At 32.0% G+C, this 19,648-nt stretch overlaps 1 protein-coding gene across 1 annotated transcript in view; it reads left to right on the top strand.

The window, feature by feature from the left end:
* Positions 1-19,648, top strand: part of LOC143256165 (RYamide receptor-like) — a 168,496-nt gene that overhangs the window by 50,163 nt on the left and 98,685 nt on the right. The window lies entirely within an intron of this gene.

The following is a 19,648-nucleotide window of genomic DNA, read 5'->3' as shown; positions in this document are numbered from 1 at the left end:
AGATAACCTGTCTCTGTACAATAGTATATAGATAACCTGTCTCTGCACAATAGTATATAGATAACCTGTCTCTGTACAATAGTATATAGATAACCTGTCTCTGTACAATAGTATATAGATAACCTGTCTCTGTACAATAGTATATAGATAACCTGTCTCTGTACAATAGTATATAGATAACCTGTCTCTGTACAATAGTATATAGATAACCTGTCTCTGTACAATAGTATATAGATAACCTGTCTCTGTACAATAGTATATAGATAACCTGTCTCTGTACAATAGTATATAGATAACCTGTCTCTGTACAATAGTATATAGATAACCTGTCTCTGTACAATAGTATATAGATAACCTGTCTCTGTACAATAGTATATAGATAACCTGTCTCTGTACAATAGTATATAGATAACCTGTCTCTGTACAATAGTATATAGATAACCTGTCTCTGTACAATAGTATATAGATAACCTGTCTCTGTACAATAGTATATAGATAACCTGTCTCTGTACAATAGTATATAGATAACCTGTCTCTGTACAATAGTATATAGATAACCTGTCTCTGTACAATAGTATATAGATAACCTGTCTCTGTACAATAGTATATAGATAACCTGTCTCTGTACAATAGTATATAGATAACCTGTCTCTGTACAATAGATAACCTGTCTCTGTATAATAGTATATAGATAACCTGTCTCTGTACAATAGTATATAGATAACCTGTCTCTGTACAATAGTATATAGATAACCTGTCTCTGTACAATAGTATATAGATAACCTGTCTCTGTACAATAGTATATAGATAACCTGTCTCTGTACAATAGTATATAGATAACCTGTCTCTGTACAATAGTATATAGATAACCTGTCTCTGTACAATAGTATATAGATAACCTGTCTCTGTACAATAGTATATAGATAACCTGTCTCTGTACAATAGTATATAGATAACCTGTCTCTGCCAATAGTATATAGATAACCTGTCTCTGTACAATAGTATATAGATAACCTGTCTCTGTACAATAGTATATAGATAACCTGTCTCTGTACAATAGTATATAGATAACCTGTCTCTGTACAATAGTATATAGATAACCTGTCTCTGTACAATAGTATATAGATAACCTGTCTCTGTACAATAGTATATAGATAACCTGTCTCTGTACAATAGTATATAGATAACCTGTCTCTGTACAATAGTATATAGATAACCTGTCTCTGTACAATAGTATATAGATAACCTGTCTCTGTACAATAGTATATAGATAACCTGTCTCTGTACAATAGTATATAGATAACCTGTCTCTGTACAATAGTATATAGATAACCTGTCTCTGTACAATAGTATATAGATAACCTGTCTCTGTACAATAGTATATAGATAACCTGTCTCTGTACAATAGTATATAGATAACCTGTCTCTGTACAATAGTATATAGATAACCTGTCTCTGTACAATAGTATATAGATAACCTGTCTCTGTACAATAGTATATAGATAACCTGTCTCTGTACAATAGTATATAGATAACCTGTCTCTGTACAATAGTATATAGATAACCTGTCTCTGTACAATAGTATATAGATAACCTGTCTCTGTACAATAGTATATAGATAACCTGTCTCTGTACAATAGTATATAGATAACCTGTCTCTGTACAATAGTATATAGATAACCTGTCTCTGTACAATAGTATATAGATAACCTGTCTCTGTACAATAGTATATAGATAACCTGTCTCTGTACAATAGTATATAGATAACCTGTCTCTGTACAATAGTATATAGATAACCTGTCTCTGTACAATAGTATATAGATAACCTGTCTCTGTACAATAGTATATAGATAACCTGTCTCTGTACAATAGTATATAGATAACCTGTCTCTGTACAATAGTATATAGATAACCTGTCTCTGTACAATAGTATATAGATAACCTGTCTCTGTACAATAGTATATAGATAACCTGTCTCTGTACAATAGTATATAGATAACCTGTCTCTGTACAATAGTATATAGATAACCTGTCTCTGTACAATAGTATATAGATAACCTGTCTCTGTACAATAGTATATAGATAACCTGTCTCTGTACAATAGTATATAGATAACCTGTCTCTGTACAATAGTATATAGATAACCTGTCTCTGTACAATAGTATATAGATAACCTGTCTCTGTACAATAGTATATAGATAACCTGTCTCTGTACAATAGTATATAGATAACCTGTCTCTGTACAATAGTATATAGATAACCTGTCTCTGTACAATAGTATATAGATAACCTGTCTCTGTACAATAGTATATAGATAACCTGTCTCTGTACAATAGTATATAGATAACCTGTCTCTGTACAATAGTATATAGATAACCTGTCTCTGTACAATAGTATATAGATAACCTGTCTCTGTACAATAGTATATAGATAACCTGTCTCTGTACAATAGTATATAGATAACCTGTCTCTGTACAATAGTATATAGATAACCTGTCTCTGTACAATAGTATATAGATAACCTGTCTCTGTACAATAGTATATAGATAACCTGTCTCTGTACAATAGTATATAGATAACCTGTCTCTGTACAATAGTATATAGATAACCTGTCTCTGTACAATAGTATATAGATAACCTGTCTCTGTACAATAGTATATAGATAACCTGTCTCTGTACAATAGTATATAGATAACCTGTCTCTGTACAATAGTATATAGATAACCTGTCTCTGTACAATAGTATATAGATAACCTGTCTCTGTACAATAGTATATAGATAACCTGTCTCTGTACAATAGTATATAGATAACCTGTCTCTGTACAATAGTATATAGATAACCTGTCTCTGTACAATAGTATATAGATAACCTGTCTCTGTACAATAGTATATAGATAACCTGTCTCTGTACAATAGTATATAGATAACCTGTCTCTGTACAATAGTATATAGATAACCTGTCTCTGCAAATAGTATATAGATAACCTGTCTCTGTACAATAGTATATAGATAACCTGTCTCTGTACAATAGTATATAGATAACCTGTCTCTGTACAATAGTATATAGATAACCTGTCTCTGTACAATAGTATATAGATAACCTGTCTCTGTACAATAGTATATAGATAACCTGTCTCTGTACAATAGTATATAGATAACCTGTCTCTGTACAATAGTATATAGATAACCTGTCTCTGTACAATAGTATATAGATAACCTGTCTCTGTACAATAGTATATAGATAACCTGTCTCTGTACAATAGTATATAGATAACCTGTCTCTGTACAATAGTATATAGATAACCTGTCTCTGTACAATAGTATATAGATAACCTGTCTCTGTACAATAGTATATAGATAACCTGTCTCTGTACAATAGTATATAGATAACCTGTCTCTGTACAATAGTATATAGATAACCTGTCTCTGCACAATAGTATATAGATAACCTGTCTCTGTACAATAGTATATAGATAACCTGTCTCTGTACAATAGTATATAGATAACCTGTCTCTGTACAATAGTATATAGATAACCTGTCTCTGTACAATAGTATATAGATAACCTGTCTCTGTACAATAGTATATAGATAACCTGTCTCTGTACAATAGTATATAGATAACCTGTCTCTGTACAATAGTATATAGATAACCTGTCTCTGTACAATAGTATATAGATAACCTGTCTCTGTACAATAGTATATAGATAACCTGTCTCTGTACAATAGTATATAGATAACCTGTCTCTGTACAATAGTATATAGATAACCTGTCTCTGTACAATAGTATATAGATAACCTGTCTCTGTACAATAGTATATAGATAACCTGTCTCTGTACAATAGTATATAGATAACCTGTCTCTGTACAATAGTATATAGATAACCTGTCTCTGTACAATAGTATATAGATAACCTGTCTCTGTACAATAGTATATAGATAACCTGTCTCTGTACAATAGTATATAGATAACCTGTCTCTGTACAATAGTATATAGATAACCTGTCTCTGTACAATAGTATATAGATAACCTGTCTCTGTACAATAGTATATAGATAACCTGTCTCTGTACAATAGTATATAGATAACCTGTCTCTGTACAATAGTATATAGATAACCTGTCTCTGTACAATAGTATATAGATAACCTGTCTCTGTACAATAGTATATAGATAACCTGTCTCTGTACAATAGTATATAGATAACCTGTCTCTGTACAATAGTATATAGATAACCTGTCTCTGTACAATAGTATATAGATAACCTGTCTCTGTACAATAGTATATAGATAACCTGTCTCTGTACAATAGTATATAGATAACCTGTCTCTGTACAATAGTATATAGATAACCTGTCTCTGTACAATAGTATATAGATAACCTGTCTCTGTACAATAGTATATAGATAACCTGTCTCTGTACAATAGTATATAGATAACCTGTCTCTGTACAATAGTATATAGATAACCTGTCTCTGTACAATAGTATATAGATAACCTGTCTCTGTACAATAGTATATAGATAACCTGTCTCTGTACAATAGTATATAGATAACCTGTCTCTGTACAATAGTATATAGATAACCTGTCTCTGTACAATAGTATATAGATAACCTGTCTCTGTACAATAGTATATAGATAACCTGTCTCTGTACAATAGTATATAGATAACCTGTCTCTGTACAATAGTATATAGATAACCTGTCTCTGTACAATAGTATATAGATAACCTGTCTCTGTACAATAGTATATAGATAACCTGTCTCTGTACAATAGTATATAGATAACCTGTCTCTGTACAATAGTATATAGATAACCTGTCTCTGTACAATAGTATATAGATAACCTGTCTCTGTACAATAGTATATAGATAACCTGTCTCTGTACAATAGTATATAGATAACCTGTCTCTGTACAATAGTATATAGATAACCTGTCTCTGTACAATAGTATATAGATAACCTGTCTCTGTACAATAGTATATAGATAACCTGTCTCTGTACAATAGTATATAGATAACCTGTCTCTGTACAATAGTATATAGATAACCTGTCTCTGTACAATAGTATATAGATAACCTGTCTCTGTACAATAGTATATAGATAACCTGTCTCTGTACAATAGTATATAGATAACCTGTCTCTGTACAATAGTATATAGATAACCTGTCTCTGTACAATAGTATATAGATAACCTGTCTCTGTACAATAGTATATAGATAACCTGTCTCTGTACAATAGTATATAGATAACCTGTCTCTGTACAATAGTATATAGATAACCTGTCTCTGTACAATAGTATATAGATAACCTGTCTCTGTACAATAGTATATAGATAACCTGTCTCTGTACAATAGTATATAGATAACCTGTCTCTGTACAATAGTATATAGATAACCTGTCTCTGTACAATAGTATATAGATAACCTGTCTCTGTACAATAGTATATAGATAACCTGTCTCTGTACAATAGTATATAGATAACCTGTCTCTGTACAATAGTATATAGATAACCTGTCTCTGTACAATAGTATATAGATAACCTGTCTCTGTACAATAGTATATAGATAACCTGTCTCTGTACAATAGTATATAGATAACCTGTCTCTGTACAATAGTATATAGATAACCTGTCTCTGTACAATAGTATATAGATAACCTGTCTCTGTACAATAGTATATAGATAACCTGTCTCTGTACAATAGTATATAGATAACCTGTCTCTGTACAATAGTATATAGATAACCTGTCTCTGTACAATAGTATATAGATAACCTGTCTCTGTACAATAGTATATAGATAACCTGTCTCTGTACAATAGTATATAGATAACCTGTCTCTGTACAATAGTATATAGATAACCTGTCTCTGTACAATAGTATATAGATAACCTGTCTCTGTACAATAGTATATAGATAACCTGTCTCTGTACAATAGTATATAGATAACCTGTCTCTGTACAATAGTATATAGATAACCTGTCTCTGTACAATAGTATATAGATAACCTGTCTCTGTACAATAGTATATAGATAACCTGTCTCTGTACAATAGTATATAGATAACCTGTCTCTGTACAATAGTATATAGATAACCTGTCTCTGTACAATAGTATATAGATAACCTGTCTCTGTACAATAGTATATAGATAACCTGTCTCTGTACAATAGTATATAGATAACCTGTCTCTGTACAATAGTATATAGATAACCTGTCTCTGTACAATAGTATATAGATAACCTGTCTCTGTACAATAGTATATAGATAACCTGTCTCTGTACAATAGTATATAGATAACCTGTCTCTGCACAATAGTATATAGATAACCTGTCTCTGTACAATAGTATATAGATAACCTGTCTCTGTACAATAGTATATAGATAACCTGTCTCTGTACAATAGTATATAGATAACCTGTCTCTGTACAATAGTATATAGATAACCTGTCTCTGTACAATAGTATATAGATAACCTGTCTCTGTACAATAGTATATAGATAACCTGTCTCTGTACAATAGTATATAGATAACCTGTCTCTGTACAATAGTATATAGATAACCTGTCTCTGTACAATAGTATATAGATAACCTGTCTCTGTACAATAGTATATAGATAACCTGTCTCTGTACAATAGTATATAGATAACCTGTCTCTGTACAATAGTATATAGATAACCTGTCTCTGTACAATAGTATATAGATAACCTGTCTCTGTACAATAGTATATAGATAACCTGTCTCTGTACAATAGTATATAGATAACCTGTCTCTGTACAATAGTATATAGATAACCTGTCTCTGTACAATAGTATATAGATAACCTGTCTCTGTACAATAGTATATAGATAACCTGTCTCTGTACAATAGTATATAGATAACCTGTCTCTGTACAATAGTATATAGATAACCTGTCTCTGTACAATAGTATATAGATAACCTGTCTCTGTACAATAGTATATAGATAACCTGTCTCTGTACAATAGTATATAGATAACCTGTCTCTGTACAATAGTATATAGATAACCTGTCTCTGTACAATAGTATATAGATAACCTGTCTCTGTACAATAGTATATAGATAACCTGTCTCTGTACAATAGTATATAGATAACCTGTCTCTGTACAATAGTATATAGATAACCTGTCTCTGTACAATAGTATATAGATAACCTGTCTCTGTACAATAGTATATAGATAACCTGTCTCTGTACAATAGTATATAGATAACCTGTCTCTGTACAATAGTATATAGATAACCTGTCTCTGTACAATAGTATATAGATAACCTGTCTCTGTACAATAGTATATAGATAACCTGTCTCTGTACAATAGTATATAGATAACCTGTCTCTGTACAATAGTATATAGATAACCTGTCTCTGTACAATAGTATATAGATAACCTGTCTCTGTACAATAGTATATAGATAACCTGTCTCTGTACAATAGTATATAGATAACCTGTCTCTGTACAATAGTATATAGATAACCTGTCTCTGTACAATAGTATATAGATAACCTGTCTCTGTACAATAGTATATAGATAACCTGTCTCTGTACAATAGTATATAGATAACCTGTCTCTGTACAATAGTATATAGATAACCTGTCTCTGTACAATAGTATATAGATAACCTGTCTCTGTACAATAGTATATAGATAACCTGTCTCTGTACAATAGTATATAGATAACCTGTCTCTGTACAATAGTATATAGATAACCTGTCTCTGTACAATAGTATATAGATAACCTGTCTCTGTACAATAGTATATAGATAACCTGTCTCTGTACAATAGTATATAGATAACCTGTCTCTGTACAATAGTATATAGATAACCTGTCTCTGTACAATAGTATATAGATAACCTGTCTCTGTACAATAGTATATAGATAACCTGTCTCTGTACAATAGTATATAGATAACCTGTCTCTGTACAATAGTATATAGATAGCCTGTCTCTGTACAATAGTATATAGATAACCTGTCTCTGTACAATAGTATATAGATAACCTGTCTCTGTACAATAGTATATAGATAACCTGTCTCTGTACAATAGTATATAGATAACCTGTCTCTGTACAATAGTATATAGATAACCTGTCTCTGTACAATAGTATATAGATAACCTGTCTCTGTACAATAGTATATAGATAACCTGTCTCTGTACAATAGTATATAGATAACCTGTCTCTGTACAATAGTATATAGATAACCTGTCTCTGTACAATAGTATATAGATAACCTGTCTCTGTACAATAGTATATAGATAACCTGTCTCTGTACAATAGTATATAGATAACCTGTCTCTGTACAATAGTATATAGATAACCTGTCTCTGTACAATAGTATATAGATAGCCTGTCTCTGTACAATAGTATATAGATAACCTGTCTCTGTACAATAGTATATAGATAGCCTGTCTCTGTACAATAGTATATAGATAACCTGTCTCTGTACAATAGTATATAGATAGCCTGTCTCTGTACAATAGTATATAGATAACCTGTCTCTGTACAATAGTATATAGATAGCCTGTCTCTGGCTCAGTAATATATAGATAACCTGTCTCGGCCCAATAGTATGCAGATAACTTGTCTTGGCCTAATAGTATGCAGATAACTTGTCTTGGCCTAATAGGATTCTGATAACCTGTCTCTGTACAATAGTATATAGATAACCTGTCTCTGTACAATAGTATATAGATAACCTGTCTCTGTACAATAGTATATAGATAACCTGTCTCTGTACAATAGTATATAGATAACCTGTCTCTGTACAATAGTATATAGATAACCTGTCTCTGTACAATAGTATATAGATAACCTGTCTCTGTACAATAGTATATAGATAACCTGTCTCTGTACAATAGTATATAGATAACCTGTCTCTGTACAATAGTATATAGATAACCTGTCTCTGTACAATAGTATATAGATAACCTGTCTCTGTACAATAGTATATAGATAACCTGTCTCTGTACAATAGTATATAGATAACCTGTCTCTGTACAATAGTATATAGATAACCTGTCTCTGTACAATAGTATATAGATAACCTGTCTCTGTACAATAGTATATAGATAACCTGTCTCTGCACAATAGTATATAGATAACCTGTCTCTGTACAATAGTATATAGATAACCTGTCTCTGTACAATAGTATATAGATAACCTGTCTCTGTACAATAGTATATAGATAACCTGTCTCTGCACAATAGTATATAGATAACCTGTCTCTGCACAATAGTATATAGATAACCTGTCTCTGCACAATAGTATATAGATAACCTGTCTCTGTACAATAGTATATAGATAACCTGTCTCTGTACAATAGTATATAGATAACCTGTCTCTGTACAATAGTATATAGATAACCTGTCTCTGTACAATAGTATATAGATAACCTGTCTCTGCACAATAGTATATAGATAACCTGTCTCTGTACAATAGTATATAGATAACCTGTCTCTGTACAATAGTATATAGATAACCTGTCTCTGTACAATAGTATATAGATAACCTGTCTCTGTACAATAGTATATAGATAACCTGTCTCTGTACAATAGTATATAGATAACCTGTCTCTGTACAATAGTATATAGATAACCTGTCTCTGTACAATAGTATATAGATAACCTGTCTCTGTACAATAGTATATAGATAACCTGTCTCTGTACAATAGTATATAGATAACCTGTCTCTGTACAATAGTATATAGATAACCTGTCTCTGTACAATAGTATATAGATAACCTGTCTCTGTACAATAGTATATAGATAACCTGTCTCTGTACAATAGTATATAGATAGCCTGTCTCTGTACAATAGTATATAGATAACCTGTCTCTGTACAATAGTATATAGATAGCCTGTCTCTGTACAATAGTATATAGATAACCTGTCTCTGTACAATAGTATATAGATAGCCTGTCTCTGTACAATAGTATATAGATAACCTGTCTCTGTACAATAGTGTATAGATAGCCTGTCTCGGCTCAGTAATATACAGATAACTTGTCTCGGCCCAATAGTATGCAGATAACTTGTCTTGGCCTAATAGGATTCTGATAACCTGTCTCTGTACAATAGTATATAGATAACCTGTCTTGTACAATAGTATATAGATAACCTGTCTCTGTACAATAGTATATAGATAACCTGTCTCTGTACAATAGTATATAGATAGCCTGTCTCGGCTCAGTAATATACAGATAACTTGTCTTGGCCTAATAGTATGCAGATAACTTGTCTTGGCCTAATAGTATTCAGATAACCTGTCTCTGTACAATAGTATATAGATAACCTGTCTCTGTACAATAGTATATAGATAACCTGTCTCTGTACAATAGTATATAGATAACCTGTCTCTGTACAATAGTATATAGATAACCTGTCTCTGTACAATAGTATATAGATAACCTGTCTCTGTACAATAGTATATAGATAACCTGTCTCTGTACAATAGTATATAGATAACCTGTCTCTGTACAATAGTATATAGATAACCTGTCTCTGTACAATAGTATATAGATAACCTGTCTCTGTACAATAGTATATAGATAACCTGTCTCTGTACAATAGTATATAGATAACCTGTCTCTGTACAATAGTATATAGATAACCTGTCTCTGTACAATAGTATATAGATAACCTGTCTCTGTACAATAGTATATAGATAACCTGTCTCTGTACAATAGTATATAGATAACCTGTCTCTGTACAATAGTATATAGATAACCTGTCTCTGTACAATAGTATATAGATAACCTGTCTCTGTACAATAGTATATAGATAACCTGTCTCTGTACAATAGTATATAGATAACCTGTCTCTGCACAATAGTATATAGATAACCTGTCTCTGCACAATAGTATATAGATAACCTGTCTCTGCACAATAGTATATAGATAACCTGTCTCTGCACAATAGTATATAGATAACCTGTCTCTGTACAATAGTATATAGATAACCTGTCTCTGTACAATAGTATATAGATAACCTGTCTCTGTACAATAGTATATAGATAACCTGTCTCTGTACAATAGTATATAGATAACCTGTCTCTGTACAATAGTATATAGATAACCTGTCTCTGTACAATAGTATATAGATAACCTGTCTCTGTACAATAGTATATAGATAGCCTGTCTCTGTACAATAGTATATAGATAACCTGTCTCTGTACAATAGTATATAGATAACCTGTCTCTGTACAATAGTATATAGATAACCTGTCTCTGTACAATAGTATATAGATAACCTGTCTCTGTACAATAGTATATAGATAACCTGTCTCTGTACAATAGTATATAGATAACCTGTCTCTGTACAATAGTATATAGATAACCTGTCTCTGTACAATAGTATATAGATAGCCTGTCTCTGTACAATAGTATATAGATAACCTGTCTCTGTACAATAGTATATAGATAGCCTGTCTCTGTACAATAGTATATAGATAACCTGTCTCTGTACAATAGTATATAGATAGCCTGTCTCTGTACAATAGTATATAGATAACCTGTCTCTGTACAATAGTATATAGATAGCCTGTCTCTGTACAATAGTATATAGATAACCTGTCTCTGTACAATAGTGTATAGATAGCCTGTCTCGGCTCAGTAATATACAGATAACTTATCTCGGCCCAATAGTATGCAGATAACTTGTCTTGGCCTAATAGTATGCAGATAACTTGTCTTGGCCTAATAGGATTCTGATAACCTGTCTCTGTACAATAGTATATAGATAACCTGTCTCTGTACAATAGTGTATAGATAGCCTGTCTCGGCTCAGTAATATACAGATAACTTGTCTCGGCCCAATAGTATGCAGATAACTTGTCTTGGCCTAATAGGATTCTGATAACCTGTCTCGAGCCAATAGTATGCAGAAAACTGGTCAATATCCAATAACATACAGATAGCCTCTCTCGGCTCAATAGTGTGTGGATAACCTGTCTCGGCCCAGTATTATGCAGATAACCTGTCTTGGCTTATTAGTATAACCTGTCTTAACCCAATATTATACAATTATTAGGTTTGAAATCTAATCTGAAGCTATAACAAAGTTTTCATTGGAAGATCTAGTAGGAAAAGTGTGTGCAATTATTTGGTGGGAAAACCTATTTCATTTTTCTTATTTACAGAAACTCCTATTGGCTCAGTGGAATGACATCCAAGTGACGTTTCAGTTTCGATGGGTTTTTTCTTCTCATTCGATAATATTGAACAAAAAAAAAACACATAGTGACAAGTCATTATTTCTACCACCGCTTATAAAATCATACTGCAAGTATTCACCACAATACTGTTGTAAGTCCAACAGGTCTTTGTTTTCTTTACTTTGCTACCATACGGCCCGGCACGGCCAGGTGGATTAAGGCGTGCGACTCGTAATCTGAGGGTCGCGGGTTCGCATCCCCGTCGCACCAAACATGCTAGCCTTTTCAGCCGTGGGGGTGTTATAAGGTGACGGTCAATCCCACTATTCGTTGGTAAAAGAGTAGTCCAAGAGTGGGCGGTGGGTGGTGATGACTAGCTGCATTCCCTCTAGTCTTACACTGCTAAATTAAAGACGGCTAGCGCAGATAGCCCTTGAGTAGCTTTGCGCGAAATACAAAAAATAAACAAACAAAACTTTACTACCAAGCTGTTCATCACTTAAACGTTTATAAGTAAGCCTATTATTTTCACTAACTTCAGTTTCACGAGAACTTGGTTTCATTTGCGCATCATTTCAGGTTTTCTTGTGTGATGCGTGTTTCTTCAGCCATCTATCCATATTAAAGATAATATTTTTCAAATATTAAGAACTTAAAAATTTTAGTTAGTACAAACTAAGTCACAAATAATTCTCTGTCTTTTCAGAACAAACTGACACTTCTGACACCGGCTACCTGCAAGTTCTCTGCTCCCACGTGGCGCTATCAGACGTAAGAATGAGGTCTCACATGCCTATCAATTTCCACTAACATAGTAAACACATTTGAAACTTTGGTGTCAAAGAACTGGTTAACTTGAATGAACAATTAGTCCTTTTATGTGAAACAAAATCCCTCCTTTGATCTTACCTGCTCTATAAATTGTATTAATTGAAAACACTTTAATTCCTGAGAGACTGAAGATATAAAAACAACTGATAAAACTTGTAAATTTTAAAGTTCCTAAGCCTTATGTAGAAATTTTAATTTTTCTTTCCTGTTATACTAGCTTATTTCAAATACTTAAAGATCCAAGTTGGACTAAATGAAATTTTAAATTATAATTTCTTTCAAAATATTGAATTTGTTAAAATATATTTATATTGATTAATTAATTACATTTTTCTTTAATATACCAGAAGGGCTTGAAAAAAGTTTAAAAATTACGGTAGATAGTGAAAGTGTAAAATTAATTTTATTTATGTTTTTTAGTTTTCAGCGAACCGGTATTTTATTTTCATTGACCGGCACCCTGTCACGGACAAAAACTTTAGGAAATACTGCTCATGATCATTGATGGTATATATAACTTCTAAACTAACCGGATTGATGAACTCTGGCATTATGCAAAATGCCTCGTCGTAATTGGATATTACAAATATAATGTACTTTAAAAAATACCTTATTACGACGTATTTATCGTCGGATGAAATATTCTCCGAGAAAGATTTAAATATTCGTTTGGTTAAAGTAAAAACTAATGATAAGAAAAGTACCTCTGATACGTTTCGGAACAGTTCTACAGCTGCCCTCTAGTGTGATTTTGTTTCATTACAGAGAAGAGTGATTAAGTTTGATCACAATAAAAAATTAAAATTACTCTTTTCACTTTATATGAACCACAAACTGTGTTCAGATGAAGCACATATGACATTAATTTAAATGTCTGTATATTTTATGAACCATATTAATATAAAATTCTGTATATTTTACGAGCTGGCCTAGTCATACAAAGAGATAATTTATCAATGTTTAATAATAACTACGCTTTTAATGCTTAATATTAGTTAAAGAGCAGTTTCTAAGCTGGCGAAGCATGAATATAATTAATTATGCTTATCATAAGATACTAGCTAATGGCTATTGTGCTTTAGTCGGCCTCACGAGCTCTGTATTGAGATAAACACGTCGTCGGCAATTGATTTGACGAACATGATGTTAAAATACTGTTATATACTTTCTTCGTCTTAAAATCCGTGAAAGCTAAATAAAGGATGTAGTGTTAAAAATATAATGAGCCTAATATTAATTTCTTACAACAATATAGCTAATTACTAAAAATAACAAATAAGCTATGGTTTTCAAACGTCTAGTCCCACGATTAATTCATAAAGTAAGCTAACAACTTTAGACCTGAAAAATAATGCAATTATTTATATGCAAAAACGGCTCGTTTGGGTTGAGAAAATATTTTACATAGAAGGTCGAAACGTTGTTCGCTCTTCTATGTAAAATATTTTCTCAACCCAAACGAGCCGTTTTTGCATATAAATTTCTCAACAAGTGGGTTTCTCGACATCACTGAATGCAATTATTTATTAACTTATTATTTCCTATAACTAAGTCAAGTCACATTGTAGACTTACGTTATTTTCACGAACGTAAAATTGTTTCAAAACACGGATGGGCTTACGTGTTGTTAGAACACCGTGTTCTTTGAGTATCCAGCACAAGCAAAGTTTCTGAACAGTCCAATCAACATGAAGTATCTTATTAAAGGTTTCTGAATAGTCCAATCAGAAGTGGCTGAGTAATATACTAACGCCTAGTTCGGGTTGAGAAATTTCTTTTACGTAGAGGAGCGAACCCAAACGAGCCGTTTTTACATACATATTCTTCTCTACAAGTGGGTTTTCTCGACATCACTGAATATACTAGCGCCCTCTATAAATATACTTGAGTAATTATTCCACCCTTTCATCCGCTAGTTTACTGAACTTACCACTATGTAGCTATGTATCTTGTACGTAGAAATGAATGACTTTTTGTACATTTATTGTAAAGTTAGTAGACTCTATGTGTAGCGATGTTCAAGGTACTCAAGAGATATAATACAAATATTAATGCTACAAAGTCAGCAATGACAGATATATTTACTCTATAATATCATTGCCACTCACATTCATATACACTGCTGGCCAAAATCTTAAGGCCAATGAACATAAGGAAAAATTATGCATTTTGCGTTGTTAGAATCAACCACTTATTTGAGCAGAGCTTCGAAAGATGAAAATAAGAAAAGGGAAAATGAAAATAAAAAATTTTTTATCATTTAATAGGGAAAATGTGAACACTATGAAATTAGCATAAATACTAGGTGATCAAAAGTTTAAGACCATACTGAAACGAAGCGTTAATCGGTGAACACGTAACGAAATTTAGTCATTTGTGTTAAAGCATTAGCGTTATCAACGTCTCCCACTGACATCTCCTGTGTTACATTGGCTAAAAACATGGCAAAGGCTGGACCATCCAGCGTGTTCGCCCGAAATGAACCCCATTGAAAATGTTTGTGGATGGATGGCAAGGGAAGTCTATAGAAATGAACGTCAATTCCAAACAGTGCATAATATTCGTAAAGCCATCTTCACCACTTGGAATAACATTCCAGCCAGCCTTCTGCAAACGCTTATATCGACCATGCCAACGCGAATGTTTGCAGTTATTCGCAATGAAGGCCGTGCAATTCACTACTGAGACCTCTTGTTGGGCATTTCCTACCCTGTTTAGGACTTCATTTTGGTATGGTCTTAAACATTTGACCAGCTAGTATTTAGGCTAATTTCATAGTGTTCACATTTTCCCTATTAAATGCTAAAACGTTTTTTTTTATTTTCCCTTTTCTTATTTTCACCTTTCGAAGCTCTACTCAAATACGTGGTTGAGTCTAACAACGCGAAATGCATATTTTACCTTTATGTTCGTTGGCCTTAGGATTTTGGCCAGCAGTGTATGTCTCTACCAACAAATCCACAAACAAGTCAAGAAGCCATCACTAAGGTACCAAACCAGGAAGGGAGCAACCAACCAAACTGTTCATCTTTCTTCTTGTTTCAGTTGATATAGCTCTACAATTACTTTACCACTAACACCAGCTTAAACCTAAATCAACTTTATGTCACTGTTTAGTTATAATAACTAGTAGTAATTTCAGAAAATCATAATTATAGTGTAAATGATGTTATCATTATGCCTTGAAATTAGCTTTGTTAGAGAGATATGTTGTTCCTTTAAAAAGCTTAAGTAAAAGGTGAAAGGGGTTTTGTGACAACAAGTAAAACAACAAACATTGATAACTGTAGCATGTAAAATATTCAATGCCTTATACACTATGCAATCTGTGGTTTTAGGAAGCCAAGTCCCATATTGTGTATGAAGTGAAGCAATGAAGAAAATCAACACATATAATATTAAGTTTTATTACACGTATTTACAGAATACACTGAATTTCAGTCATGGATAAAACGTCGCCGAACAAGTAATAAAAACATTTGTAAATATAAAATTATGTATGAAAGCAATACCAAAAAAGAATGCAAACAAGAATATAAAAATGATACAGCTATAAATAGATCATCACTAAACTTGTCTGAATTACTACAGACTGTTATATACTCTCGCTACGAAGTCGGTCGAATTGACCGACGTCTTAATCATGTTGTACTCGTGCAGTTTACAGTGTTTCATTAAATTATAATATTGAAAGTAATGTATGTATGATCTATGTATAGCTGTATCATCTCTGTATTCTTTTTTGCAGTATTTTTGGTACTGCCATTCCTATATACTTTCACATTTGCAAATATTTTTTATTTCTTGTAAGTCGTATTAAACAAACTACAATATTTTATGTTTAAAAAATGCTTTTACCAGAGCATAAAGTAGTTTTATTTTTATTAAAATGTGAATACACAACGTTAGTTTATTTAAACATTCTTACTTTAATATTGGAATAAGAAGACAAATGATAAACTAGTAATACTTTTACCACTTACAGAGTAATTGTTTTATTTAATTTCCAACAAATAATGTTCTTTTCAGCAAAGTATTTTTATCTTAAAATAATAATCCACGCTTAATAGAGTCAAACCTCAGCTAGGAAGAGAGATTAGCAACACACATACATCTCAGCAATAGATGTATTACCTCATTTCAAAATATCCACCTTTCTCTAGGTCTTTAAAACATCAGTATCAACTTCATGGATGTAGAAAGTAAAATCCCAAAAGAATTACAAAGAAAAATATTCTTAAACAATACGTAAATAATTGTACTACAGTCATAAAATTACAGTTATGAGTTGAATTGTTTCGTACTATTTCTATTTTGTTTTCTAAATATATGGTTTTTGCAACAAAAAGTCAATGTTTTTCCGATTTTTAGATATGTTCACAAAGGTAAACACAGTAGCATTTCGTCACTTGGTACAGCTATGGCAAGAAAGGTCAGCCCTGTACGTATTTACTGTAGTATTACTCCACTTGGCTGTTGTCACTAATGTGCTTTGAGCTTAATGAGGTCTTTTCCGAGTATAACCGTCTTGAAACTATATTATAATTCGGAAATACTTAAAGGGAAAACCCACTAGTCGGAAATCTTTCTTTCTCTTTCCGCCAATTTGGAACTGTCGTTCTTTTGATATTAAAGGATTTGGCACTGAGGTCTTGTAAACTCGACAAATTTTTCTAAAGCATATATGCGTTACTAACAAAATTTGTTTGCGTTTATTTGAAACTGTAGTAACAGGAGATATCTGTACCGTTAGGGTGGTTCTTGTGGTTAATTATACCAACTGTGGCATGATTAACCTTGCAAAATACAAACACGTTTCAGTTTGTCTGAAGTTGTCAGATTGTCTAGGTTACTGGTAACCTTAACATGTTGCTTAGGTCAGTGTTTTCCAAAGTGGGAGTCGAGGGCCCACTGGGAAGCCGACGAAAAAGCGCCGAAAACAAAGAGTAATTATAATTCTAAATAATCAATAAGCCGATAAAAATTAGGTCTAATCAGTTAAGTGATCCAGAATAGAGGTGTTATTGAATTTACTGAGTTATTAAGATGGGGATGACTGTTAATTCGTTTAACATGGTTGTTCAGATATGTATAACTGTTAACTCTTTTAACTTGGTTATTGAAATCGGTATGACTGTTAATTCTTTTGATATGGTTATTCAGCTATTTATAAATGTTAATTCTTTTAACATAGTTATTAAGATAGGTATAGCTGTTAACTCTTCTAACATGGCTATTCATGTAGGTATGACTATTAATTCTTTTAATATGACTATTCAGATAGATATGACTGTTAATTATTTTGATATGGTTATTCAGATATGTACAACTGCTATTTTGATGTGGTTATTGAGATAAGTATAGCTTTTAATCCTTTTAACATGGTTATTAAGATATGTATGACTGTTAACTCTTTTAACATGGTTATTAAGATATGTATGACTGTTAACTATTCTAACATGGTTATTAAGATATGTATGACTGTTAACTATTTTAACATGGTTATTATCCATAAAGGTAGGAGTAATGAATATTAAATCTATACACACTGTGGTGTATTGATATTTATTACACTACAAATTATATTACTCTCTCAGTTTGCAGAGTAACAAAGGAATTATCAACTGTACTTCATGTAAGTGTGTTTATTAGAAAAACAAGTAGGACACAAATCTGCCCTTTCCAATGATTTATTACTCTTGTTTGATAACAAGATAAGGGAAAAAAAGACGTATTTAAACCACACGAATTCTAAATGGTCTGTATTGTTAATGAAACATTTCAATAAATATTTTGTATGTAAAGTATGATTTAATATCCAAAAGCGGAGGAAAGACAAATTATTTTGCTTTCTGGGAAACTATGTTGCTGAAATTCAGACAGACACAAAAATATAGATATTTATATTTTACACATACCACTGAGACATACGTTCAACGACCTTTAAATCTTATATAACTTTAACTTGTTGAGCAGACACTTACAAGACAAAATTGTAAGAATAAAATTATCAGTAATACACAAAATATTTATCCATACATTTATGGTTCAAAAAATGTCGTTTGGTGTCACTCATCAGACAAAAAGCGAAGACTTAAAAAAAAGTTGTTAAAATATTTGAATTTTATTCTAATTCTGTGCATACCAAGTAAAAATATAAAAGCAAGTCGAATTTACACTAGTTAGAAATTCTTGAAGCAAGCTTTCAAATAGGAGTTTTTCATATCAACGCGATATGTTCCTTGTATCACCTAATCGTAAAGATTTGTTCGATAACACATAATTTTGTATACAAACGTCATCACAAACGGCACGTATCCAATATGCTTTGTTTGTCTGTTTTTCGTTCCATTAGAAGATAATAATGAGTATTTTAAAAACATTTTATAAGAAGCCATTGCTAACAGCGAAATCGTTAAAAAAAATCACTTAGGCTTAATGCATCGTGTAAAAGTATTATGCGTGAGGAGATTTCATATCACTCATTGTCCCGAAGAGTATTGATCCGCCATTTCGTTTCAACTACTCTTGTACTAATAGCTCTAATGAAGCCGTAATAAAGATACTTTGGATGAAGAAAAAAGTTCATTAAATTATTATCTGGAGATTAAAGGGTAATATGTTATTACTACCTGGAGAATAAAGTTAATATCTTATTGTCATA

The sequence above is a fragment of the Tachypleus tridentatus genome, chromosome 7, assembly GCF_004210375.1.
Source record: "Tachypleus tridentatus isolate NWPU-2018 chromosome 7, ASM421037v1, whole genome shotgun sequence".
NCBI lineage: Eukaryota > Metazoa > Arthropoda > Merostomata > Xiphosura > Limulidae > Tachypleus > Tachypleus tridentatus.
The sequence above is the reverse complement of the archived record's forward strand: the minus strand, read 5'-3'. Positions and strand labels throughout refer to the sequence as shown.